This window comes from Epinephelus lanceolatus, chromosome 7 (genome assembly GCF_041903045.1).
Source record: "Epinephelus lanceolatus isolate andai-2023 chromosome 7, ASM4190304v1, whole genome shotgun sequence".
In the NCBI taxonomy this organism is placed as follows: domain Eukaryota; kingdom Metazoa; phylum Chordata; class Actinopteri; order Perciformes; family Serranidae; genus Epinephelus; species Epinephelus lanceolatus.
In genome coordinates, this window is record NC_135740.1 from 3,122,715 (window position 1) to 3,149,473 (window position 26,759).

The 26,759-nt window shown below is 42.2% G+C and overlaps 1 pseudogene; it reads right to left on the reverse strand.

Annotated features, from left to right (window-relative positions):
* Nucleotides 1-4,716: 4,716 nt before the first annotated feature.
* Nucleotides 4,717-12,505, reverse strand: LOC144463924 (uncharacterized; annotated as a pseudogene).
* Nucleotides 12,506-26,759: the final 14,254 nt, after the last annotated feature.

A 26,759-nucleotide genomic window follows, 5' to 3' on the forward strand; every position in this document is an offset into this window, starting at 1 on the left:
GCGGCCTTCTGGGTCTGTTACCGTGCTGTTTAAAGTAAATGGTAGTCTCTTGTGGACCATGATAGAGATACCTCTTTGTCTGCTGTTATAGCAGGATGAAAAAATTTGATTAAAATTTGGATCTTTAAGAGATTTTTCTTCTGACTTTAGCAAATGGGTTTCTTGTAGGAGAAAAATATCTGTTTTCAATTTTGTGACAAAGTCCATCACTTTAATTTTCTTCGCCTGTGAGCGGATGCCATGTACATTCCAGGAAACCAAGTTTAGGTGTGACACTGACAAAGTGGGGGTTTTATCATACTGTGTGTGGGTATGGAGAATAATCTGTGTGTGTTTCTATGTGAGGTTCTATCTACGTGGATTTTGCATGAGTAGATGTAATTGTTAAGTGTATGTCTTACAGTCAACCGATGTGTCATGGTGAAGCACCGTAGAGTTATGGAGCAGAGCGTTAGAATATATACAAGCATGTTCAACAACCAGAAGCACCTGCGCCTTGAAGTATTCACAAACCTGAAAAACAAAGGGGTTACATGGAGTGTATTTGTGTGTGAGGTGAGAGAGGGGGATTGAGTGAGAGGGATGGGGGGGGGGGGAAGAGAAGGAAAGGGAGGATACTGGGTGGGGTATGTGAAGTGTACGTTCACACCCTGTGAGATTTTTTTTTTTTTCCTTTTTTCCTTTTCATTAATTCAGTGTTGTGTTCATTATATATACATATATATATCCATATACATCTACTTATACACATACATACATACATATATACCAGGGCCGCGCGATTAATCGCATTGCAATCGCAGGAATGCTTAATTATCTGTTGCAGGAGAAATGTGTCAGAATACCATTTTGAAAGAAATATATATATATATATATATATTTATTTATTTTTTCAAGAATAGTGCAGCCCCAATATATATACATGCATACACACATCTTTTGGTCTTTTTTTTTATTCCTTTTATGATACAATTAAGCTATGGTTCTACTTTGTTTTGTGGTTTTAGGGGCACTTAACCACCACCCCATGGCTCTTCTAAGTGAGATGAGTGCCGGAACAGCTGCCCATCTATGTATAATTTGTCGACCACAAGAGAGATCCTATTTCCCCTCTGCCTGTGCTCTTTTAGAATGGGATATAACACTTTCCACCTCTCGTTGATTTCCCTGGGGAACTGATCGCTCATATCGAACGAAGTGCCTTTTAGCTCTCGTCCTTTACTCTTAGCGAGCATTTTCTGCTGATAATTGTCGAATTTGGCGATGATCGGATGAGGACGCTGGCCTCCTCGGGGTCCGAGCCTGTGGACGCGGTGAAAGGTGATGTTGTTGACAGTCTCCGTCGGGATCTTGAGGGCCGTCACCATGAACTTTTTTACCTGGACTTCTGGGTTGTCTGGTGTGCTCTCCGGGATGCCAGAAATGATTAAATTGTCTGTCATGCTTCTGGACTGCACGTTGAGGACAGTTTCCTTCAGGAGTTTATTTTCCTTTTTGAGGAGATCTACATCTGAAGTGACCGTCGCTAAGGTAGAGCAAAGTTCAGCGTTGTTTTGCTGCAGGTCGCTAATCTGCTGGTAAGTGAACTCCAAGCTTACCTTCAGGTCTTTTATCTCCTGGTGGAGCATACCGAGCACTTCTAGCTTCTTGTTGATGGATTCCAAGACGCTAAATTTGGAGGATAATAAGTCTTGTGTATCGGTAGCGGAGTCGGTCTTCTTCCTCTTATTGGGGTTGTCGGCAGGACCCTCCATGACACATTCGTAGTAGTAGTGATCAATAAACTCTTCTAGGTCCTCCACTCTGGCTGATGGTGCAGGCTGGAGTTGTCACCCGTTAGATAATTATATTTGTTTGGCTAGTTTGTTGATATCTAATCTAGCAGCTAGGCGCCGCCATGTTGAATCTCAAAATCTCACAGTGGTCTCACGGTCTCACGCTGCCATCCGGTCTGCACTCATACTATGAGCTCTCTAAGATATGCAGACCATTTAGAGCTTTATAAGTATACAGCAGGATTTTAAATTGCAATTCTGGATTTTACAGGGTTGCCAGTGCAGAGAAGCTAAAACAGGAGAAATATGATCTTGTTTCTTAGTTCCAGTGAGTACATGTGCCGCTGCATTCTGAATTAGCTGGAGAGGTTTTAATAGAGATACTTGATAATAGGGAGTTACAGTAATCCAGCCTAGAGGTAACAAAAGTGTGGACCAATTTTTCTGCATCTTTTCGGGTCAGGATAGGCCTAATTTTCGTAATATTACGCAGATGAAAAAATGCAGTCCGTGAGGTTTGTTTTAAATGGGAATTAAAAGACAAATCGTGATCAAGTATTACTCTGAAATTTCTTACAGTAGTGCTAGAGACCAGAGCAATGCCATCTAGAGAAACTATGTCATCAGATAAAGAGTCTCTGAGTTGTTTGGGGCCAAGAACAATAACTTCAGTTTTGTCTGAATTTAACATCAGGAAATTGGTGCTCTTTTTATGTCTTTACGGCAGTTATGGAGATTAGTTAATTAATTAGTTTCTTCTGGCTTCATCGATAAATACAATTGTGCATCATCTGCATAACAATGGAAATTTACAGAGTGATTTCTAATGATGTTACCTAAAGGAAGCATATATCGTTTATATATATATAAATGATCAGATAAATAAGATTTAAACCAGCTTAGTGCAGAACCTTTTAGGCCAATTAAGTGTTCCAGTCTCTGTAGCAGAATTTGATGGTCAATTGTGTCAAATGCTGCACTAAGATCTAATAAAACAAGTACAAAGATGAGTCCTTTGTCTGAAGCAATCAGAGGATCATTTGTAATTTTAACTAGTGCTGTCTCAGTGCTATGATGCACTCTAAATCCTGACTGAAATTCCTCAAATAAATTATTATCATGGAGAAAATCACCGAGCTGGTCTGCGACTACTTTCTCAAGGATCTTTGAAAGAAAGGGAAGATTAGATATTGGTCTATAGTTGGCTAACACCTCTGGATCCAGGGTGGGCTTTTTTAGGAGAGGTTTAATTACAGCTACCTTAAAAGACTGTGGTACATAGCCTGTTAATAGAGATATATTGATCATGTCTAATAAGTGAGTGTTAACTAAAGGTAAGACTTCCTTAAGTAGCCTAGTTGGGATGGGGTCTAAGAGACAAGTTGATGATTTAGATGAAGAAATCACTGCGGTCAATTGTTGAGGAGAAATCGAGGAGAAGCAATCTAAATATATATTAGGTCTTACAGCTGTGTTTGAGGGCAGATAGGTACTATCTGAGGACAAGAGGTCATGAATTTTGCCTCTAAAAGATAAAATTTTGTCATTAAAAAAGCTCATAAAATCATTACTGCTAAGGGCTAAAGGAATACAAGGCTCAATAGAGCTTTGACACTCAGTCAGCCTGGCTACAGTGCTGAAAAGAAACCTGGGGTTGTTCTTGTTTTCTTCTATTAGTGCTGAGTAATAGTTTGCTCTAGTATTGCAGAGGCCCCTCTTATACGTTTTGAGACTGTCTGCCCAGACTAAACGAGATTCTTCCAGTTTTGTTAATCGCCAATACCTTTCAAATTTTCGCGATATTTGTTATATATAAGAGTTATACCAAGGAGCGAACTTTCTTTGCTTTGTTAACTTCTTTTTAAGAGGTGCTGCAGTCGAGTGTTGTTCGCAGCGAGCCTATGGCGCTATCAATTCGGGTGAGTTTAAGTCAGTACGGGAAACCTCTGTTACTGAAGGACATGGTATTAAATTTAAAGACGGAGGAATCATTTCCTTAAATTTTGCGACAGCACTATCTGATCAACATCTAGTATAGTAACTCTTGCTGAGTGGCGTGTAATCGAGCAAAAAGAAATCAAAACTAATCAAATAATGAACCGATAGCGAGGGATTCTGTGGAAAGACTTTTAGGTTATCAATTTCAATTCCATACGTCAGAACTAGATCGAGGGTATGGTTAAAACAGTGAGTGGGTTTATGTACACCCTGACTGAAGCCAATGGAGTCTAATAATGAGATAAACGTGGTAGCCAGGGGGTCATTATCAACGTCAACATGAATGTTAAAATCGACTACAATAATAACTTTATCTGATTCAAGAACTAAACTGGATAAAAACTCTGAGAATTCAGATACAAATTCAGAACACAGGCCAGGAGCACGGTACACTATAACAAATAAAAGTGGCTGCGAGGTTTTCCAGGTCGGATGTAAAAGACCAAGAACAAGGCTTTCAAATGAATTATAAACTAGTTTAGGTTTAGGGCTGATTAACAGACTAGAGTTAAAAATGGCTGCAACTCCCCCTCCTCGGCCACTGCCTCGAGGAATGTGGGTATTATTATGACTGCGAGGAGTGGATTCATTTAGACTAACATATTCATCTTGAAACAGCCAGGTTTCAGTGAGGCTGAGTAAATCAATATGATTATCTGATATTAATTTGTTTACTAACACGGCTTTAGATGATAGAGACCTGATATTTAACAGTCCGCATTTAATTCTCCTGTTTTGTCTTTCTGTCACAGAAGAGGTTTTAATTTTTATGAGGTTGTTATGCACAACTCCTCTTTGTTTAATTTTAGATTTAGATAATTTGGGTGGTCAGGGGACAGACACCGTTTGTATAAAACTATGGGTGGGAAACTGCACTAGAAGCTCAGAGAAGCGTGTAGGACTTGAGAATTTGACTCTGAGTCCTGAGCTCAACTCTGGGTTGTCAGGGTTTTGAATTACTAATAAACTTGGCCAGGTTTCTAGATGTGAGAGAAGCTCCATCCAAAGTGGGATGAATGCCGTCTCTCCTAATCAGACCAGGTTTTCCCCACAAAGTATGCCAATGGATAACGAAACCCACATTGTTTGCTGAACACCACCTGGACAGCCAGCGATTAAATGATGACATGTGGCCAAACATGTCATCAGTGGTCAGATTTGGGAGGGGTCCAGAGAAAACTACGGTGTCTGACATAGTTTTTGCATATTCACACACCGAGGCAACATTAATTTTAGTGACCTCCAATTAGCCTAACCGGGTGTCATTGCCGCCGACGTGAATAACGATCTTACTAAATTTACGTTTAGCTTTAGCCAGCAGTTTTAAATTTGATTCAGTGTTGCCCGCTCTGGCCCCAGGGATACATTTGACTATGGCCGCTGGTGTTGCCAACTTCACGTTCCTCAGAATAGAGCTGCCAATGATCAGAGTTTTCTCCTCAGCGGGTGTGTCGCTCAGTGGGGAAAAGCGGTTAGAAACAAAAACAGGCTGGTGTTGAACCGTGGGCTTCGGCTTGGAGCTACGCTTCTCCCGGACAGTTACCCAGCCTCCCGGCTGCACGGGGGTTACCGGGGGACCGCTAGCAGGGGCTATGCTATGTGGGTCCGCACCGGCTACAGGGGACTGGCTAACTACCGCAGCTACAGAGTGTTTTTCCATGGTGCGGAGCCGCGCTTCTAATTCACTGAGCCTCGCATCCAACGCAGCAAATAAGCTACACTTTTTACAATTACCGCTGTCGCTAAAGGAGGCAGAGGCATAACCAAACATCTGGCACACCGAGCAAGAAAGAGCAGGAGAAGGAGAAGCCATCGCTAACTATTAGGCTAACAAGCTAATAACGTGCAAACAACAGCTGAGATTAGCAAGAAAATCGTAAAAAGGAGGAGAGCTATAAGTGCTTAAACAGAACTAGTGTGGGTTAAGACTTGAATTAGATGTTAAGCAACCAAAGTGAGGAAAAAACAGAAAGCAGGCTAGTAGAATTCACTCGAGCAGCACAGAGATGTTCTCACAGAAAACACCGGAAATGACACAACATGCTTACCGCAATACGTCAGCACGTCAGCACAACGTACCTATGTCGTATGAAGCCAGGAACAATAGCAACAAACATAATAAAATCTGGCTCAAATACAACTCACAAGATTCACTGACAAATTACTTGTCTCGTACTAGACATGTTTTCCACATAAATACAACATGCTAACATTATTAGCACAAGCCTATGGCATTTCATATTATATAAATTACAAAACAAAAGAATTGACGTGCTCGACTCACCATTTGAAAAATCACAGGGTGCCGATCCAAAACTCACAAACTGAATAAATCCAAATGTCAGCACTCACAAATATCATATATATCAGTCTTTTAATAATAGTGCTGAAACGCGTCTGTTTGTGATACTGCTGTGCATTATTAAAAGACTGATATATATGATATTTGTGAGTGCTGACATTTGGATTTATTCATATTATATAAATTATTCTAGCAGCTAGTTGAGATTTTCTCTTCTCACATGAAACCAGGGTAAATCAGAAACGCGGCTTAAAATGCAGGTCTGCAGTCAGTACCTACCCATTTAATTAACTTTTTTGATTTAGTTTCATCCACAGGTCTGTGGCGATTCAGTCAATCCAAAATAGTGCTTTGCTGTCTTTAGAATTGGGGTGGCCCACTGACATCAGTCTCATTAGCTGCGCCTATGTGTTAAAAAATAACTTTTAGGCTAGCACAATTAGGCTAATGTGTTAATGCTGACAGCCCTTATTTTTTTTTCATCTAATTTTCTTTAAGGAATCAATACCAAAAGAGTAGCTTGTGAGTATGAAAAAGTAGATGATTCCACAACATCGATCCGCCCATCCCTAGTAGTCAGATCATACAAATGCACACCCATGCATACATGCAGCAGTTCCTGTGAACCCCTGGTTTGTAGGTAAGCCATTTGAATCCAGGCACTTTCACAAAAACTGTCAGGATCATGACACTTTAAATAAGTTGTTCAAATAAGTGTAACCAAAATCTTTGGTGTGACAAATTACTATTAACAACAAACAACCTATTTGTGCTCTAAAAATAACATGTACAGTATATCAATGTAAATGAATCAAAGTCCCTGACTGCTCAACCTGCCAGATGGTTCAGCTATAGCTGAAACAAGATTTTTACACCCTTTTTTGAAACATTTTATGAGGAAGCCAGAGTTACAATTTCTGTAGCTGAAGGGCAATGAAGATTCACCACAAACATGTCAGTAACTCTCTGAAGGACCTTTTTTCTTTTGATACACCTGTATTTTTATTTTTTATTATATCTTTGGAGTACTGTTATGGATTAATTACAACCTGTCAAAGATGGATTCCTTTTAAAAACCAATTTACAAAGCCATCTGGAAAGACAGCAGGAGCAAGCGCAAGGTGTGTGTTTATGTGTGTGCTATTTTACGTGGGCACATGCTTGTGTGTTTCTGTGTATGCACTCTTAAATGTGAAGGTACTTTTCATGTATTATACATGTATGTGTGTATGTGTGACCTTCTCCACCTCTTTCTGCCTGCTGCTATCCTCAAACCCTTCACAGGAACCAGGATGGAAGGACCATTCAGAGTAGTTTCTTCTGCAACAATAGGACACACACAACCACAGTTGTTCTGCATGAATGGAAAAGTTGGTCAGATTTTTGCTCTGTTCGAAGCAAAGCAAAGGATTCCAGCCTGTTCTCACTCCAAAACTCATCATCTTCTGTCACTTTGTCAATGATTTCAGCGTCAGACAGTGATGCACAGAGGCACCTTTTGCAGCACTGTGATTTGCACAAGGTGGCAGCACTTGTTAACATTGCGGGCAACAACCCAACTCGTTAAATACTGTTGCTTTGTCACTGGATGCTGGTATCAGACACAGAAGCACCTTTCTCGTGGTATGAAACACACCAGCTGGCAGCAGTCTGTAATGCCACCACCAACTATCATCGTATATAGAGAGAGAAAGTTTGTATTGGATAGATGGGAGGGGAGAAATGGGTCAAAACAAAACTGTGCAAGCCCGCTGTTTGTGTAAAACTGTCAATGAATCATCAATGAAGTTATTTTAATAACAACGTAGTGTGCTAGTATGTGTAGCATACTACACATCTTCGAACACACGGATGTGTATGGAGATGTTCACTTATTTTGTTGCTATGCAATATTAGTCGTGTTTTTGTCCCATTAATGTTCCTAGCATGTATTTTAAACTATTGGATGGCCAAAATCTGACAAAATTAGCCTCTCCCCCATGACTACAGGTAGTTTCTATCAGGTTTCTATGCAGCCATAAGGAAATGCACTTCCTTCGTCGGACACTAGAGGCATCCTTAGTGTGTTTATGGATCTATGGACACCAGTCATATATAATGGCAAACAAAAGTTCGGGCACCGCTGGTAATTTTTTTTTTTTTTTTTTTTTACTGGAAACAGTGAAGTAAGTAGAAGATGAACTGATTTTCAAAAGGCACAAAGTTAATGATGAAACTTGCTTGTTAACATTTTAAGCAAGATTAGTGTATTACTTTAGTTTTGTACAATTTTAAAGTGGAAAAAAAACAAATAAAGGAGCACCATGCACATTTGGGCACCCCAAGACATTAGAGCTCTAAGAAAACTTTTACCAGGGTCTCAGATCTTAACTAGCTTGTTAGGACTCTGGCTTATTCACAGCCATTGTTAGGAAAGGCCAGGTGATGCAAATTCCAAAGCTTTATTAATACTCTGACTCCTGAAACCTTGTCCCAACAATCAGCTGGCTAGCACTCTGAAACCTAAATAACTGATAACCACAATGCAGGAGAAGAATATAAGAAGATAGCAAAGTCCTTTCAGGTACAGTACAGGCCAAAAGTTTGGACACACCTTCTCATTCAATGCGTTTTCTTTATTTCCATGACTATTTACATTGTAGGTTCTCACTGAAGGTATCAAAACTATGAATGAACACATGTGGAGTTATGTACTTAACAAAAAAAGGTGAAATAACTGAAAACATGTTTTATATTCTAGTTTCTTCAAAATAGCCACCCTTTGCTCTGATTACTGCTTTGCACACTCTTGGCATTCTCTCGATGAGCTTCAAGAGGTAGTCACCTGAAATGGTTTTCCAACAGTCTTGAAGGAGTTCCCAGAGGTGTTTAGCACTTGTTGGCCCCTTTGCCTTCACTCTGCAGTCCAGCTCACCCCAAACCATCTCAATTGGGTTCAGGTCCGGTGACTGTGGAGGCCAGGTCATCTGCCGCAGCACTCCATCACTCTCCTTCTTGGTCAAATAGCCCTTACACAGCCTGGAGGTGTGTTTGGGGTCATTGTCCTGTTGAAAAATAAATGATCGTCCAACTAAATGCAAACCGGATGGGATGGCATGTCGCTGCAGGATGCTGTGGTAGCCATGCTGGTTGAGTGTGCCTTCAATTTTGAATAAATCCCCAACAGTGTCACCAGCAAAACACCCCCACACCATCACACCTCCTCCTCCATGCTTCACAGTGGGAACCAGGCATGTGGAATCCATCCGTTCACCTTTTCTGCTTCTCACAAAGACACGGCGGTTGGAACCAAAGATCTCAAATTTGGACTCATCAGACCAAAGCACAGATTTCCACTGGTCTAATGTCCATTCCTTGTGTTTCTTGGCCCAAACAAATCTCTTCTGCTTGTTGCCTCTCCTTAGCAGTGGTTTCCTAGCAGCTATTTGACCATGAAGGCCTGATTGGCGCAGTCTCCTCTTAACAGTTGTTCTAGAGATGGGTCTGCTGCTAGAACTCTGTGTGGCATTCATCTGGTCTCTGATCTGAGCTGCTGTTAACTTGCGATTTCTGAGGCTGGTGACTCGGATGAACTTATCCTCAGAAGCAGAGGTGACTCTTGGTCTTCCTTTCCTGGGTGGGTCCTCATGTGTGCCAGTTTCGTTGTAGCGCTTGATGGTTTTTGCGACTCCACTTTAAAGTTTTTGCAATTTTCCGGACTGACTGACCTTCATTTCTTAAAGTAATGATGGCCACTCGTTTTTCTTTAGTTAGCTGATTAGTTCTTGCCATAATATGAATTTTAACAGTTGTCCAATAGGGCTGTCGGCTGTGTATTAACCTGACTTCTGCACAACACAACTGATGGTCCCAACCCCATTGATAAAGCAAGAAATTCCACTAATTAACCCTGATAAGGCACACCTGTGAAGTGGAAACCATTTCAGGTGACTACCTCTTGAAGCTCATCGAGAGAATGCCAAGAGTGTGCAAAGCAGTAATCAGAGCAAAGGGTGGCTATTTTGAAGAAACTAGAATATAAAACATGTTTTCAGTTATTTCACCTTTTTTTGTTAAGTACATAACTCCACATGTGTTCATTCATAGTTTTGATGCCTTCAGTGAGAATCTACAATGTAAATAGTCATGAAAATAAAGAAAACGCATTGAATGAGAAGGTGTGTCCAAACTTTTGGCCTGTACTGTAGCTGTTTCCTCAGTTCATAATGTGATTAATAAATGGCAGGAACTGTGGAGGTCAATTTGAGATCTGGAAGACCAAGAAAACTTTCTGAGGGAGCTGCTTGTAGAATTGTTAGGAAGGTAAATCAAAAATCTCTGTTTGACTGCAACAGGCCTGCAGGAAGATTAAGCAGACTCTGGAGTGGTGGTGCATTGTTCTACTGTGCAGTGACATCTATACAAATATGACCTTCATGAAAAAATCATCAGAAGAAAACCGTTCCTGTGTCCTCACCACAAAATTCAGCATCAGTAGGAACATTGAAACAAGCCTGATGCTTTTTGGAAACAAGAACTGATGAAGTTAAAATTGAACTTTTTGGATGCAATGAGCAAAAGTGTGTTTGGAGAAAAAAGGCTGCAGAATTTCATGAAAAGAACACCTGTCCAACTGGTAAACATGGGAGTGGTTTGATCATGCTTTGGGCTTGTGTTGCAACCAGTGGCACAGGTGGAGGGAAGAATGGATTCAGTTAACTTCCAGCAAATCCTCTAAGTAAACATCATAACTGTAAAAAAAAAAAAAAAAAAAAAAAAGCTGAAGATGAAGTTAGGATGGTATCTACAACAGGACAATGATCCTAAACACACCTGAAATCCACAATGGACTACCTCAAGAGGAGCAAGCCTAAGGCCTTTTGCAAGAAGAATGGACAAAAATACCTCCAAAATGAACTAAAAGACTCCTAACTGGCTACAAAAAGTGTTTAGAAGCTGTGATACTTTTCAAAGGGGGTATCACTGAGCACTGAACATGAAGGATGCACAAACTTTTGCTTCAGGCACTATGTTTTTTTGTTATTTTGAAACCATAAAAGATTGAAATAATAAAAAAGTTATCTCATTATATTGAAGAAATGTTTCACCTTTAACTTATTGCCTTCTTTGAATTCATTCAAATAAACACAAGAAGTTTGTGCTCTAGAGAAAGGATCAGCACTCAGTGAATAACCTCCTAAGCCCTATGATAAGCTATTATGGCAAGGCTTAACTATACAGACCAGTGAGGAGTGATGACTTACATGTCTTTGGGGTCATCAGGTGGGAACCTCCTTTCACCAGTGTTTCATCTAGTTGGTCCCATGACACCTCCAGGAGGCTAGACAGTGATCTCTGGTGTCCCAGAGACACTCCCCTAATGCCAGGTCTCACTGCTCCCCGCACCAACCCAATAACCTCCTTTACCTTACTTACACATGGCTTTCTCAGACCAAACAGCACTGCCACCTTCAACAAACCCAGGCTCCCTTCATGTGAGCTCCAGGTAGAGACAGTGCTGATACTACCTTCCCTAGCACATTCACCATACTCTATTTCACACGCTACATAGCATAACTCCAATATAAGTTAAAGTTAAAGGAGATAGATAAACTCACAGGATCAGCAAACACACTCACCTTGCAGCATAGTCTCAAACAAAAGGGATTCAAATAGGCCACTCCCACAGTTAAATAACCTTCCTCTTCCTGGATTTTCTCCTGAGAGGACTGATTGGTGGATCTCTCCACCTGATCTCAAGGAGTTATGTACCCTGCTTAGTAGTTCCCCCTGCTGGTCCCCAACTGACATTATTTTTTCTCATCCAGATCCACTGGCTAGCTCTGGCTGCTTCATCTGACATTTTCCTTCACTGTCCTCCTCAAACTCTGTCACCGCACTCCGAGTTCCCCTAGGAGCGAGACAGCTGATCTTGCTATGAATCCCCTACACCCCACTTCCACTGGACAAATCCTAGTTTTCCATCCTCGCCGCTCTGCTTCTGCTCCTAAGTCTGCATACCTAAGCTTTTTTCTTTTATAGGCTTCTCCACTGAGTCTTCCCAAGGAACTGTCAGTTTAATGAAATACACTATCCGTTGACTCCCTGACCACAACACTATGTCAGGCCTCTGTTTGGTACAAACTATTTCCTGGGGAACAATAAGCTTTCCCCCTAAACTACTTGCATTTCCCAATCACAAGCACCTTCTAGGCGGCCACACCCTTGCCTCCTTACTAACTTATCCCTTCTGTATCTCTTGTGTTTGGGTTCTGAGTGTGTGGCCTATCCAGTTCCATTTTCTCCTCTTGATTTGGTTCTCTAACGGTTCTTGCTTAGTGAGATCCCACAAGTTCACATTTGAGATGGTGTTGGGCCAGTAGATTCCAAGGAGGTGTCGGAGGCAGCGGTTGAAGACTGTCTGGAGTTTGTTGTGGATGTTGGTGGTCATCTTCCCGGTTTCTGATCTGTAGAGTAGGGTGGATTTGACATTTGAGTTGAAGATTTGCAGTTTAGTTCTGAATGATATTTTTTGGTTTCCAGATTTTATTTAAAATGTTGAATGTTGTCCTTGGTTTTCCTATTCTGGCCACGACATCTTCATCTGCTCCCCCATCCACAGTAATTATGCTTCCAAGGTATGTAAAACTGGCTACCCCCTCTAACTGATTTTGATCCATGATTATTAGGGTCCGGGCAGCTAAGCTGCCAGGACACTATTGTAATCCTAGGTATTCTTCTTCTTTCTTATTTCTTATTTCTTCTTCCGAGGAAATTATACGTCCCATGGGTGAAAACTCACCAAACTTTGCACAAAGGTCCAGTCTCATGCCATATATCCTCAGCTGTAAACTCAAGCCAATAGTCCTGATGGTGGCACCACAGCAAGCGTCTAAAGTTCAAAATTTTGAAAATTCATAACAAATCAATCATACGTGCTACAACTTCACAACTTTCATCAAACTGTAGCCCCAATATTGAAGAAACCTTTGTACATTTAAACCTATTAAAAATTATGAAGTTCATCACTCTGTTTTTTTCAAAAACTGTAAAACTTCTTAAACCTATCTCCTCCCACAATTTTTGCTCAATTGACACCAAACTTGTTACAGAGCATCTGCAGACTGTCCTACAAAAACTACGTTTCTCAGATTTTTGATTTATCAAAATGTGCATCAAAATGTTTGACTGTAAATGGTACTGTAAACATATACATGCAAATTCTTGCTAAATAAATCTTCAGTGTTCATGAAAAAAATGACAAAATTCTAGAGTCATGTTAGATGATGTGTGGCAAATTTCAGAATTTTATCTCAAAAGCTGAATTTTTGACAGCATTTTGAATTTTGCTCTAATGTGAACAATTGGAGTCAATGTAAAAATGGCAATTTTAAACATCAGTTTTTCACTTATGGAGCAAATCAATCATTGTTACAACAACATCTCCATGCTGTCTAGATGCAATATGTGTATTTTCAGATTTTTGTCTTAATAACTGAATTTTTTACAGTGGTTTCAAATCTGCCTTTCCATGCACGGATGGCTGCTTTCCTACACAGCAGTGAATGGCTTACTCAATTTGTGAAGCCACTGTTGAGTTACTACTTGCCAATTAGCTCAGAGCAGTAGATGACTGTCTTAGATTCCAGAGGTTGCTCAGAATTGCCTAAAAATGCCCGGACCCGACCCATCGCTATAACTGGAGAGTTGTTCTTGTTGTTGATGCGCATTACCTTGGTTTTTGATGAGTTGCACCATCAACTTCCACAGCATTTCCCGATCCACACTGTCAAAGGCCTTTTCAAAGTCAATGAAGTTGACATAGACAGCAGAGTTCCACTCAATAGATTGCTCTATGATGATCCTGAGTGTGGGTATTTGGTCTGCACATGATCTGTTGTGCTGAAACCAGCCTGATTTTCCCTCAGTTTCCCATCCATTTGAAGCCTCTCCAGTAGAATGCAGTTGAGCACCTTCCCTGGTGTTTAAAGCAGCATTATTCCTCTGTAGTTTTTACACTCCCTGAGGTCTCCTTTCTTGGGAATCTTAACAATGATGCCATCTCTCCAGTCTGATGGGACATTTTCTTCCTCCCAGATGGTTTGCATGAGTTGGTAAAGCATGTTGGTGGAGGTTTCAATGTCTGACTTGAGGGCTTCAGCTGGTATCTCGTCCGGTCCTTCTGCCTTGCCTCCTCCTAAGGCCTTGATGGCCTTTTTGATTTCTGTCTTGGTGGGAGGTTTGCAGTTTATCTCCAGCAGGTTTGTGGCTGGTGGGATCTCTACTGTCAGTTGTGGGGGCTGTCTGTTGAGCAGTGCAGGGGCGAAAATCCCATTTCATAGTTGGGGGGGACGATAAACAGTAAAATTTTAGAGAATAATTCCAGGGGGGGACAAGGAAAAAAAGTTGTAGCCTGTCTTTTATACAACATCTTTTACCGCAATTTGACGCTATAATCTTTTCTCTATCTCTCCAACAGGCAGGCATAGGACCTTTCTTAGCACTGGCTGAGTCCACCTGCACATGTCCAGATTGAAAACAAAATGACTGAAATCAAATTAACATGTACACAACGACAATAGGTGCGCCGTGCTGTCCAAGGTGCTGAGTGTGTCTGGAGCAGAGCAGGTATCTGTCTCCCCGTGCGCAGTAGTGTGAATATTTATGCTATTTAGTAAACGGAGAAAACATGTCTCTCATTGTTTAATAGCAGCAAAACAATAAGGCTTCATTCATCAAAGACCGAAACTCGATTTCTCTCCTTCTCTCCCTCTTTTTCATCTGGCTCAGGTGTGTGGAATGGATCCTTCATCTCTGGCTGGCTGCAAGAGAAAACCGTTTTGTTTGTTTTTTTTCATTTTTTTACCGGCAGTGAGATAAACATTTCCTGCAATTAAACTGGTGAACTGGTTTATAAACAGTGTGCTGTGAGATCTGCCGCTGCGCACCTCAAAACTGTGCATAATAATCTCGTGTAATGGCCGCTCCTCGTCAGTTAAACTGCACGTCTGTCATGTTTGTCTCACTGACAGGTGGAGAGCCTACAGATATTAACTACGAGCCGCTCCGTCACTGACTGCTCTTTTCCTGTCCTCTCCCTCTTCTTTCTCTCCTGTCCTCTCTGACTATCACTAAACTCTGGCTTTTGAACAGTGCAGGAGAAATGTTGCAGACAGTTTATATTATCAGCCTGGGCCTGGGGCTTGTTGTAACAGTAAATGGGATGTGTTGTAACTTGTGTAAGTTAAACTGTATCTGTGTGAGTGTGCATCTTACCCCGCGCGATGTGGGCAGCTGGGTCCAGCCACACGCTGCAACTGCTGCCAAGTGCTAGCCACGCCCGTGTGTGGGATATACCACTACTAGGAATGGGAGGGGGGGACTAAATCTTTTAAGATTTAAATAGCACATTATTGCGCTTTTATAATGAGCACCACTTACATTGTGCTTTCAATAAATACTACTGCATTGTTCAAAAATTATTAATTGTGTCTCAAATTATTCTAGGGGGGTACAGCTTTATTGAAGGGGGAGTCATGCCCCCCCCCGGGATTTCCGCCCCTGGAGCAGTGCTCTAAAGTGTTCTGTCCACCTTTTTAGTTGGCCTTCCTTGGTGGTGAGCAGTGTACCCTGTGTGTTTTTAATATGTGCTTGCGTTTGTTGGAACTTGCCTGTGAGCTTTTCTGTTGTTAAGTAAAGTTCCTTAAGATTGTTTTTTCCTGCTGCCTCCTCTGCCTATTGTGCCAAATTCTCAATATATTTCTTTTTATCCCTTCTTACACTTTTCTTCACTTCTTTGTTTGCAGCGTCATATTCTTTCTTTGCCATTGCCTTTGTTGCTCTTGTTTTGCTTCTGTTTAGTGCCTCCTTTTTTTCTTACTCTCTCCCACTTTCCTATATGTTTCCATGGATAGCCAGGGCTTGTTGTTTGCCTTCCTTCTCCCTACAACTTCCTCACATCTCTTTCCATGTTGTTTTCAGGCCTATCCAGTTATCCTCAATCGATCTAGGGGGTTCTTGATTTTGTAGACTTTGTAGAGCTTGGAACTGGTTGTGTAGTGTGACTTCATAGTGATCCAATGTGCCTATATCCTGAAATTGCTGTATGTTGAATTTGACTCTTCCTCCTCTTTGTGTTGCGCACTTTAATCTCATCTGGATTTTTCCTGTGACCAGGTGGTGATCAGATCCAGCATCAGCTCCCCTTTTCACTCTGACATCCAGCAATGAGCGCCTAAATTTATGGCTAATGCAGATGTGGTCATTCTGGTTTTCTGTTGTATGGTCAGCAGACACCCAGGTTGCTTTATGGATATCCTTATGTTGGAAAACTGACCCACCAATGACCAAGTTGTTGTCTGCACAAACCGCTGCAAATCTTTCTCCATTTTCGTTCATAGATCCTTGTCCTTGTCTTCCCATGATCAGTTCATAGAGGTAGAAAGTGATTTCTGGCACAACTTCACCGATTCACAAGGTGCATGGAGAGTGACGAGCTCTTTTGACATTTTCCATGATCAATTCATAGCCATTGTTGTTTACGCCTGTCTTGGCATTGATGTCTCCCACCAGAATAATGATGTCCTTTCCTTTCTTGGTCTCTAAAATGTGGTATAGTTGGTTGTAAAAGTGTTGCTTGATTTCATCGTCTGCATCGATGGTGTCCAGAGTACAGTATGCCCTGCCCTGACTGGGTCCATCTGGTTTCGCACAGTCCAAGGAGAGATAGTTGGAACTTCCTCATCTCCTCCACTCTCACTGCTGTTTTTCCTCCTGCATACATGGTCCTCACGTTCCATGTAGCGATGTTGGTGGGACGTCTAGGGGTCAGAAGCTTCGGATGCACTGTCTCCTTGCGGTTTTCCAAACACGTTGTAATTTGCTCTTTAATGTGGAACACTGAAGAGTCCTTTCGAAGACTTTGGGGTTTGAGTTTTTTCGCCAATGTTTCTGTGGCATATGGATCTTTTACAAGTTGGGGTTGCTAGCTCCAAGCCCAACCTTCCACCATTTCTGGCTTCTGGTGTGTTTGGAGTTGGTTTGTTAGTCCTCTCCCCCTAACCTAATGTCTTCCAGGCAATGGATTACAGTCTCATACCATGTGAGACCAGACAGGTTTTGGGTTGTGTACAAGCTGGTATGGCAAGCCCAAACAACTCCAGCTACTGTGTAATGAAAAGCTGCAGCCAAGGCAAGCATTTTCCTACCAGCAGCGCGAGACAGGTTTCCCTTCAATGCCTGCAGCTAAACATTTAAACACCTGGTTATGTCGCCATATATACTGGCCTTGTGACAAGCTAACTTTACAGCCTGACAAAATATGCTTTACGGTTGCGGTACCTGAACACAATGGGCATGATGGGTCCCCATTTACCCACAGTTTTAGGTTCTGGGGGGTTGGTAACACATCGTATGTAGCCCCTACCAGGAATCTAATACGATTCTCCTACATAGACCACAGGTCCCTCCAACTAAGCTTCCTCTTCTCTACACTTTCCCAATTCAACCACTGTCCCTGCTTAGCCTGGGCCACTACCTTTGCACCCCTTAATATCTCCTCCTGTCTACATACCATCTGTTTCACAAACAGCTTTCTTTTATCTTTGAGACCTGCTTTATTCCATATCGGTTTGCCTGAGCCAAGCCCCAGGCCTCCACGGCCAAACTGAACATTACCTACAATCTCTGCATGCCTAAGAGCTGCCTCTGCCTCCTGAAGTGCCGATCTTGGGTTCCATTTCCTCCCCTTGGTTGGATTTGGAACCACACTCCTAACTACCACGTCCTTACTCCCAGATAACAGGAGCTCTGTCCTGACCTTTGTACATTTAAATTCCTCTGTTAAACTAGATACTGGCAGCTGAAGTATCCCTTTTCCATACAATGCAACACTACTTAGGCACCTAGAAGCGCCCAACCACTTCCTAATATAGGAGCTAACCGACCTTTCAGTTCTCTCCAGAATGGATATTGGAATTGATCTTCATGCTGGCCCACTTGAGGTACTTATTTACCTTCTCTAGTAGCCTCTTTGTACATGGCATTGTTGTGGTCACCAGTTTCATGTCATCCATGTAAGCCCTAACTGGTGGAAGATGCAACCTGTTCTGCATCTCTCCCCACCTACCACTCACTTAGAAGCCCTGATGATTACTTCCATCGCCATAGTAAATGCTAATGGAGAAATTGTACACCCTGCCATGATGCCTATTTCTAGCCTCTGCCAACCTGTTTTGAAACCTGCCGTACTTAGCCACAGCCTAATATCCTGAAAATATGCTTTCACTAAGTTAACAACTACCTGTGGCACTTTGAAGTAGTCAAACGCACTCCAAATGAGGCTATGTGGTACTGAATCAAACGCATTTGCAAGATCTAAAAATATTACATGCAGGTCCCTTTTTTTAATTTTCGCTGCCTGAATCTGGTGCCAGATCATGCTAGTATACTCTAAACACCCTGCAAAACCTGGTATTCTTGCCTTCTGCACCATAGTATCTATTAAGCTATTCCTTTCCAAGTAGCTAGCTAATCTCTGCGCTACTACACTAAAGAAAATCTTCCCCTCTACATTCAAGAGAGAAATCATCCGGAACTGGCTAAGGTCCACGGACTCCTTCTCCTTAGGAATGAGGACACCCCCTGCCCTATGCCATGCTCTTGGGATAATTTGTTTCCCCCAAACTATTCTTAGCTGTTTCCACAAAAATTTAAGGATATCAGGTGCACTTTTATAAACCCGTTAGGGGACTCCATTAGGCCCTGGGCCGAAGAGGCCTTTGCACGCCTGACCACCTCTTGAACTTCCTTCCACCTAGGTGGCCTGACATCCATCTCATGCTGTATCCCTCCTAATGGAGGGATATCCAGTGGGAAACCTACTATCCTATTCTTTTCTAAATCTGAATATGTATTTCTCAAATATTCTTCAACCTCTAGCCTTTCTGCTTTAAGCTGCCCTCCCTTTTCCTGGCTGAACAATCCTTTAACAAACTTAAAAGGGTCCCTGAAAAAACCTGTCCTTACATGTTCCTTCTTCCTCCTCTTTTTCCGGAGATGCTCTGCCCTTCTAAGAACTGCTAGCCTGCTTCTCAACTCCTTTTGCAGCACATTAATTCCCTCCCTTTCTTCTTCTGTAGCCTTTTCCACTGCTTTCTTAACTGTCTCCTTTCTTTAACTAACTTCTCTATTTCTCTTTGCCACCTAGACTTACCTGACTGTACCCTCTCACTCCTCTTTCTCTCATGCACCCCAGACCTCTCTGCACCACATGAGTAAATTATATCTCCCATCTTTTCTAACTTTTCTATTGCATTTCCTCTAAGCCTACTAAAGATTACTGACAAATCTCTATTAACTATCTCCCATTCTTTATGGTCATTTGCCCTAGGCCATTTAACTCTAACCTTTTGCTCCATGGTTCTCTCTCTGACTGGCATACTGACCTCAGTGTCACCTGCATCCTCTCTTACCACCCCCTCCTCCTCCTCCTCAGTGGCAGTGTTACTGATATCCTGCGAACTGTGGTTTTCTACCTGCTGCTGGACATCATCCAACTGACTCAACTGACTTCTCAGGAAGTACCGATCAATGCGGCTACTCTGCCCTTTCTTTGCTACACACTTCTTCTTTCCCTGACGAGTTCTGAGGCCTTTTATTGATGTTACTTTCTGCTAGCCGCAAGGACAAACCTGTAGCATCTTGTTCTCAACTGTGCTACTTTTATCCTCTACAGATGTGCTCGCCTTGCCCTGAGTGCTGCTAATTCTAGCCCTGGTGGATAGGTCCGTGCCCCTATCCTTCACTGAGTCACAGATCCAATGCATAGTCGTGTCTGTTCCAATGTCTGTTACTGTGTAATCCACCTGTGAGTCATTTTCCACCCCAGCTCTCGCTGACTTTTGGGGTATTTTCCCTATGTTGGCTGTAGCTAATTTTGGTTGCAGTAAGGCTGCTAGGCCTCACCACTGCTACCATGGGTTGCTAGCCCATGCCAGTACCTTTGGGGTCTTTTCCCTCCTGTCAGCTGTCTTTCCAAGCGGTCACATGATCTTTCCCGTGTTGTCAGCTGCCCTATTCACAGCAGTCACTTGAAATCAGGTCATCTTTTACTTGCTTACCTATTTACAGTAAATGGAACTTTGACCAAGGGTGCCCAAACTTTTGAATGAAACTGTATGTAAGTGTAAACAAAGCGTTACTCTTATATTGTGATAGTATAGTGGTTCAAGGGTAACAACAATATAAATGAGAAACTAAAATGCAAGGCTTCATTCATATGGAGCTTTATCCCTATCTTTATTCAAGAGAGTGGTCTATCAGTTTGAGAGCATTATTTATTGATTTCATGTTCAAAAACCCTGCCCTCGCACTCAAATAGCCTCTGCTTGCGCTTGGATCTACTCTGTTTCTGCTCAAACTGTGTGCTCGCACTCAGATACCATGTTGCTTGCACTCAGATAACCATGCTGCTTACACAGATTTCCTGCTCGAGCTTCGGCTTTTCTCCTTGCGCTCAAACTGTTTCTGTGCGCTCGCAGAATTTCTGCTCTCAGATTTCTGCCCTGCGCTTGGATTTTTTTGTGTAACAACCCTGTCAAAATCCCCCAACCAATAGAATGCCAGATTTACTGTTGACCAATGAAATGATCCCTGCCTCCTTGTGGGCACGCTTGCCTTAGTTTTAGAGCGTCCCTTCCGGGCGGGTACTCTTTAACCGGGTTCATCCACTCCCACCCTCCAGGGAAAGCCCTGTAAATTAAATGTTCTTCCCTTGCTTTCTTTACCACTTTTGGAATAAAGGGACTGTTAATTTACACACATGCTCCATATATATATGATATCTTTAAAGTTAATACTCTTTTGTCCCAGCTCATCAAACGTCTCTGTTACATCGGCTTTGGGTTGGCCCAGTGCCGTAGAATATACCCGCCCACATACGGAAGTCGCCACTGAAGAGGGAATTTCATCTCCGCGGTGTTTGTTTGGAACTGAGCTCACGGGACACAGCATCTCATTGCAGTTGGTTTCAGGCAAGCTAACTGGAATAAATTGGCAGAAAATTGTTATTTATTCTGTGACCATTAAAAGAGGTTCCTGGTGAGTGGTGAGGCACAACTGGGTGTATTTGTCAGCACATGTCCCCACCAGCTAACGTTATCTTTCGTTAGCTGATAGCTAGTTTAGCTCATGTTAGCTAACAGGCTAAAATGGTGGTGTTTTCATTTTATTTTCCCTAGTTGATGTTGTCTGCGTATCTGGTTATCGTGAGCACTCGTTTTGGTTTAAAAGTGGAAGTGCCCGGAGCTGCCACCTGTGGTCCCAGGCAGGGCTCGAGACTTGGGATCCACTCACCTATGGTCCTGCCCGGGCCTGACCTCCGCGGCCTGGATGGATGCTCAAGTGCGGCTGAGAGGAGTGGAGAGGAGCGCGGAGGTCAGGCCGGGCGGGCCGACACTGTGTATCCCAGAACGGGTGCTCAAGTGTGGGTGAAAGGAGCGGAGGGGACCGCGGAGGTCAAATAGTGAAATTTAAGGATACCTTCATCTTCGATATGTTGTTAATGTGATTTTATGGGCAATTTATCAGTCGAAGTCTCCTTCACTGCAAAGCAATCTGACCCGTTGGCTACAGGTAATAGCGCAGTTTTGAAACCACTGTTTTTCCGAGATGAAGGACTGATTGTTGAGCTGCTGTTAACAGAGTTAATGGATCCCGTTATTTAACCGTTTCAACACTAAATGAAGCAGAGTGACGGACCCTAAGCCTTCAATCTGGCTAAAATACAGCTGAAATGCTAACAAAAAAAACATCATCACACATCTTTTCTGTCTCTTGCAGGCTGCCAGGAGAAGTGGACTGGCCATCAGATATTGTTTGTAGAAATTTGAAGATAAAGTTTGTCAAATTCAACTTTTGTCTCTTCATTGTGCACACTTACACACGAAATAGGCTATGGTAACAGTCAAGCTAGTTTTCAATGTTAGCATTGTTTTCTCACATTGAATGGTGAAATATTTGTAGTTTGAAAGGTCTGACCTAAATGAATAAAGATCTTAGTTAACGAAGCATATGAATATTAATGAAGGAGTGCCCACTGAGCGCAGCTTCTTTTATTGAGCGTTTGAACGTCACGTGGTGGTCATTTTCGATTAAAGGCCGACGTCTCAGCGGCGTCTTGGCAATGAGCAAACGCTCTCCCTACTACGTCTTAACAATCTAAACTTGATAAATCGGGCCAACATCGGCTAGGTGTGCTATCTGGGTTGAGTGCTGATATAGAGTAGGCCTATAACATCACTGGGACATGTAACAGTAGAATCACTCCACTCACAGGTGTTAAATACAACCGTTAATTAACCAACTGTCACACTCGCTACACTGACGCAAGCTGAGACTATAGCGTTACACCAAGAAGATTGATATTTTCCCCAAAATTACATTTAAATAAATTATCAGTGGTCGTCAGGAGAGGACGAGGAAAAGGAAAGCCAGGACTCTTCAGTGCAGACCTCCAGGTGTGTTTGAATCCGGCCGTGCCAACATCCAGGTTTGCCAACGTTTCATCAGCCGAATTGGACGAAGTTACACAGTTGCAGATCAATGTAAATACAAAGTAGTTTGTGAGTTCCTGCCGTGTGTCAGAGCAATAAATAGAACATCTATCTATCTATCTATCTATCGCTCTGGCGTGTGTGCTGCGTTGCCTAGCAACAGACTGGGGGAACTGGGGTTTTTTCGCGGAGCTACATAACATACTTAAATAATTTATTTAATCACCTTTTGTTAATATTTCCTTAGTCAGCATTGCTGTTTAAGCTGTTGTTGAACTGTTGTATGAAAGCAATATCACACTCGAGGTCGTGACGTTGTACTGTATATCGTCACAGCTGTAATTGTCTGCGGCCTCGTGCCATAGTGCCCATGACCGAATCACAGCCATGACGATATACAGTACATCACTCCCTCTCGTGAGATATTGCTTAAATATATACATATATATATGTAACGGTTAAAGAGTATCCGCCCGGACGGGACGCTCTAAAACTAAAGCAAGCGCGCCTACAAGGAGGCAGGGATCATTTCATTGGTCAACAGTAAATTTGGCATTCTATTGGTTGGGGGATTTTGACAGGGTTGTTACACAAAAAAATCCAAGCGCAGGGCAGGGTTTTTGAACTTGAAATCAATAAATAATGCTTTCAAACTGATAGACCACTCTCTTGAATAAATATAGGGATAAAGCTCCATAGCTACATTCACTAATCATTCACTAGACTAGTCAGTCACGTACACCTCAGAGCTTGTTAATGACTAGCCAAACTGCCACATGTTCCCACACACTTAATTAACAATTGCTTATAGAGCAATATAACTACAAATCCTACCGGCATTTCTTTTAAGAGCCAATATCAGCAGTAAATGCACATAGTTTTTACACATTATATGAAAAGCAGATTACATTTATTGTTGAAGCTGTGTCTGACTGAATAGGAAACCAACTTACACACAGCACACAACACACAACTGTGGGTCACCCATAATGCATCACATTTAGTACAAAAGAAACTTTGATTTCCACTGTGAATTCTCATTAACAAAATCTAAAAAAACATGGTTGGCAGTGTCCCATGTTTAACAGGAATTTCACCATAAACATAAGTTATACATTTACACATTTGGAATTTTTTACTGTAAATGCAGCCCTTTTTAAACAGAAATTGTGCAAATTTGCAGGAAAGCCTAATCAGTCTTTTTTCAGCATTAGCAGTATAAAAGCAAAATCGGGGAGTGCAGCAAAATGCCACCTACCTACTTTTGTTCATACAGAATGTGCCTTTTTCAGGGCAATGGGGGGTGTGAGCAAGTGACAAAATGTGTAGCTCAGTGTGTGACGTAAACAGTAACGTGGCGATTCCCTCGTAAGTTGGCCCGCCCTTCACCGTCCCCGTCATTTGACGATTAATGGCCTTTTCGTTTGCGAGGGCAAGGAGGGCGCGCAATTCCTTGTCTCCCCAGTTGCTCATCTTTACAGTGTCTTTCAGGTTTGTGTTTCCCTCTTGCTACTAACTGCTCGCTAATTCCCTCTATCAGCTGTTTCCTGTTTATCCACCGCCAGTGGGTCGCACGTGCGGTGTCATCAACAGCTCTTCCCACAAGTCATCAACAGCCCTTCCCACAAGTCATCAACAGCCCTTCCCGTGGCGGAAGGCCGCCTCGTTCTGTTTAAACCAAAACGGTTCCACTAATATGACTACCCTACGAGGCGGGAAATAGGGCACCACGGATCGACTCGCCAATCCAGCTCTGAGTGTCTAAACGCTCGCAGCTTGCCAGCAAAACGGCCCAACATTCACTGCAAATCTGGCAGTGTAAAAGGGGCTTGTGTGTAAACTGTAAACAAATCAACCACAGAACTAAAGCAAACTACAGTACACATTACATGGTTTTCTTTTTTATGTATACGTTTACTGAGGCATAGAAGATTAACGTCACAAGGAAAAGCAACAACAAACTAACAAACTAATAATCACGTTTTTAATGTGTATTGTATTTCACTTCATCTCTGCATTTAATTTGTTCTAATTTGGGCCTTTAAAGTCTTCCATATGTCATAAGTGTGCATCTGGGGTTTGTTTATTAAACATTACTATGCGGAAAATCAGGGATGGAATAAAGCAGCTCTTAAGTGTGTGTGTGTGTGTGTGTGTGTGTGTGTGTGTGTGTGTGTGCGTGTGCGTGTATGCATGTGTGCGTGCATGCGTGCATGCGTGTGTGTACGTGCACATGTTGGCTTGCTTGCTGAGCCTAAATGAGGTGAAGGTATGCTCTAATTAGGTACTGGAGGGAGGAAAGATTGAGAAAAAGAGTAAGAAAAAGAGGTATTTTAGGCTGAAGCAAAAGAGACAGCAACAGCAGGAGGCAAATTGGTTTTGACAAGTCATAAGTATTTCTGATCCCCAGAAGCATAATAATGATTTCAAGGTGTTATTTTTTCTTTACTCTTGAAATAATCATTTTTAGTTCAACCTTTAGTCATAAACAAGACAAAAAACATCTATATATGTGAAAAAGAGGTTTATTAGTGAAATGAGACATCTTGACAATAACTAAAGATTTCTGAAAGAAAGAGTCAGAGAGAAAGAGAGGTAACTAAGACAATTAAAATGATTCCTGACTCCTGCTGTCAAAAGTGGGTGTTTCATAACAGCTTCTACTTTTATATCTGTAATGGTCACAATGGAAACTGGGTACATGACTGATGCCCATTTGAGCTGGGTGTTAATGAGACATGGCAGGATACATTTAAGAAATAGAAAGGGTGATAAATACAAAATGCAGGCCACAGCATTTTACACATCATCATACTCCAAAGCCCCTTTACCACTGCACTAAAAAAACACTAAACCCTTCTAACATCTGGCCTATATATGTCATGTGAAAGGTTACAATCAGCATTCACACCCTAGTCAAATGACTCTGATGTAGTCATGGGTATTTTTGGGCCTCGGCTCTGATTGGCATTGAAGGAAATACAACATCTGGGTGAATGCACTAATTTTAGCCCCTTTACTAATGAGATGCAATGATGCCACATGAAATACCGCCCAGCTTCGCACAAGCAGCACTCAAACATCAACCAAGTTTGAAAGAGAGACTGGATACATAACAGCAACACGTTCTCATCCCAAATTGTCATGTATCGCTGCTTTGTCAATGGACTTTCACATCTACATATTATGTACTAGGTATCTCGTGTGTATGCTGATGACATTCCGGGGTGCTGTTACCAACACTGGGAAAAAAGCATGTGGTTAGGTGTAAAAAAAAAACAAAACAAAAAAAAACATCATGGTTTGGCTCTACATTCATATGGGGAACAAACACCAGGTTCCCTGGTCAAGGTCTGGGGTTTGTTGGATACATACACCTCCCCTCCCACCCTGCCTATAGAGACTTTCCAGTACCTTAAATAACGTTTTCACCGACATTGTTTCAAACAAACATGGTCCAGCGGCATATCATATTGCGGCAAAATATATACCGGTAATATATACCGAAGCCCCCCTGGCAGCATATCATACCGCCACAAACGTGGCTTTTGGCATCAGCGTCTGAAGCTGAAATCACTGACAAAGCGACAGTATTTGATGACTTCGGAATGAGGACTGGCTGGTAAGAGATATAAAAGAAAAGTAACCCTTACATTTTCACTGGCCACTCTGCTGCTTTCTACGGTTTACTAAACTGTCTTCCGACCAGCCATGATAAAAAGCCATTAAAAGTGCTGGACCTATGCTGTTTCAAGGTCTCTTTATACAACCACGATGGGAATGCAGTGGGGAAGTGAAATGTAATGGGGCTCATAACTACATGTCACAGTGTGCACTTCTGACTTGCCATACATGCCATTCTCTCAGTTCACCTAGTAAATTTCTACTCACCTTGCCTCTCCACCACACCTACCTGCCAACCAGTCACTTGTCTGCACATCTCCTGCTCTTGCCAGTCCACCACACCCAACCCATCAAGCCAACTCTGCTCACCTGGGGCTCATTACTCTCTGCCAATATAAATACTCCAGCTACACTCTCGTTGCCAAATTGTTCTTCGCCATACTTATGCAATGCTTTCCAGCATGTATTCCTGGACTGCTTCCTCATTGCCAACTTCGCAGGCCTCTGACTATGGGGTTCCATTTGTGC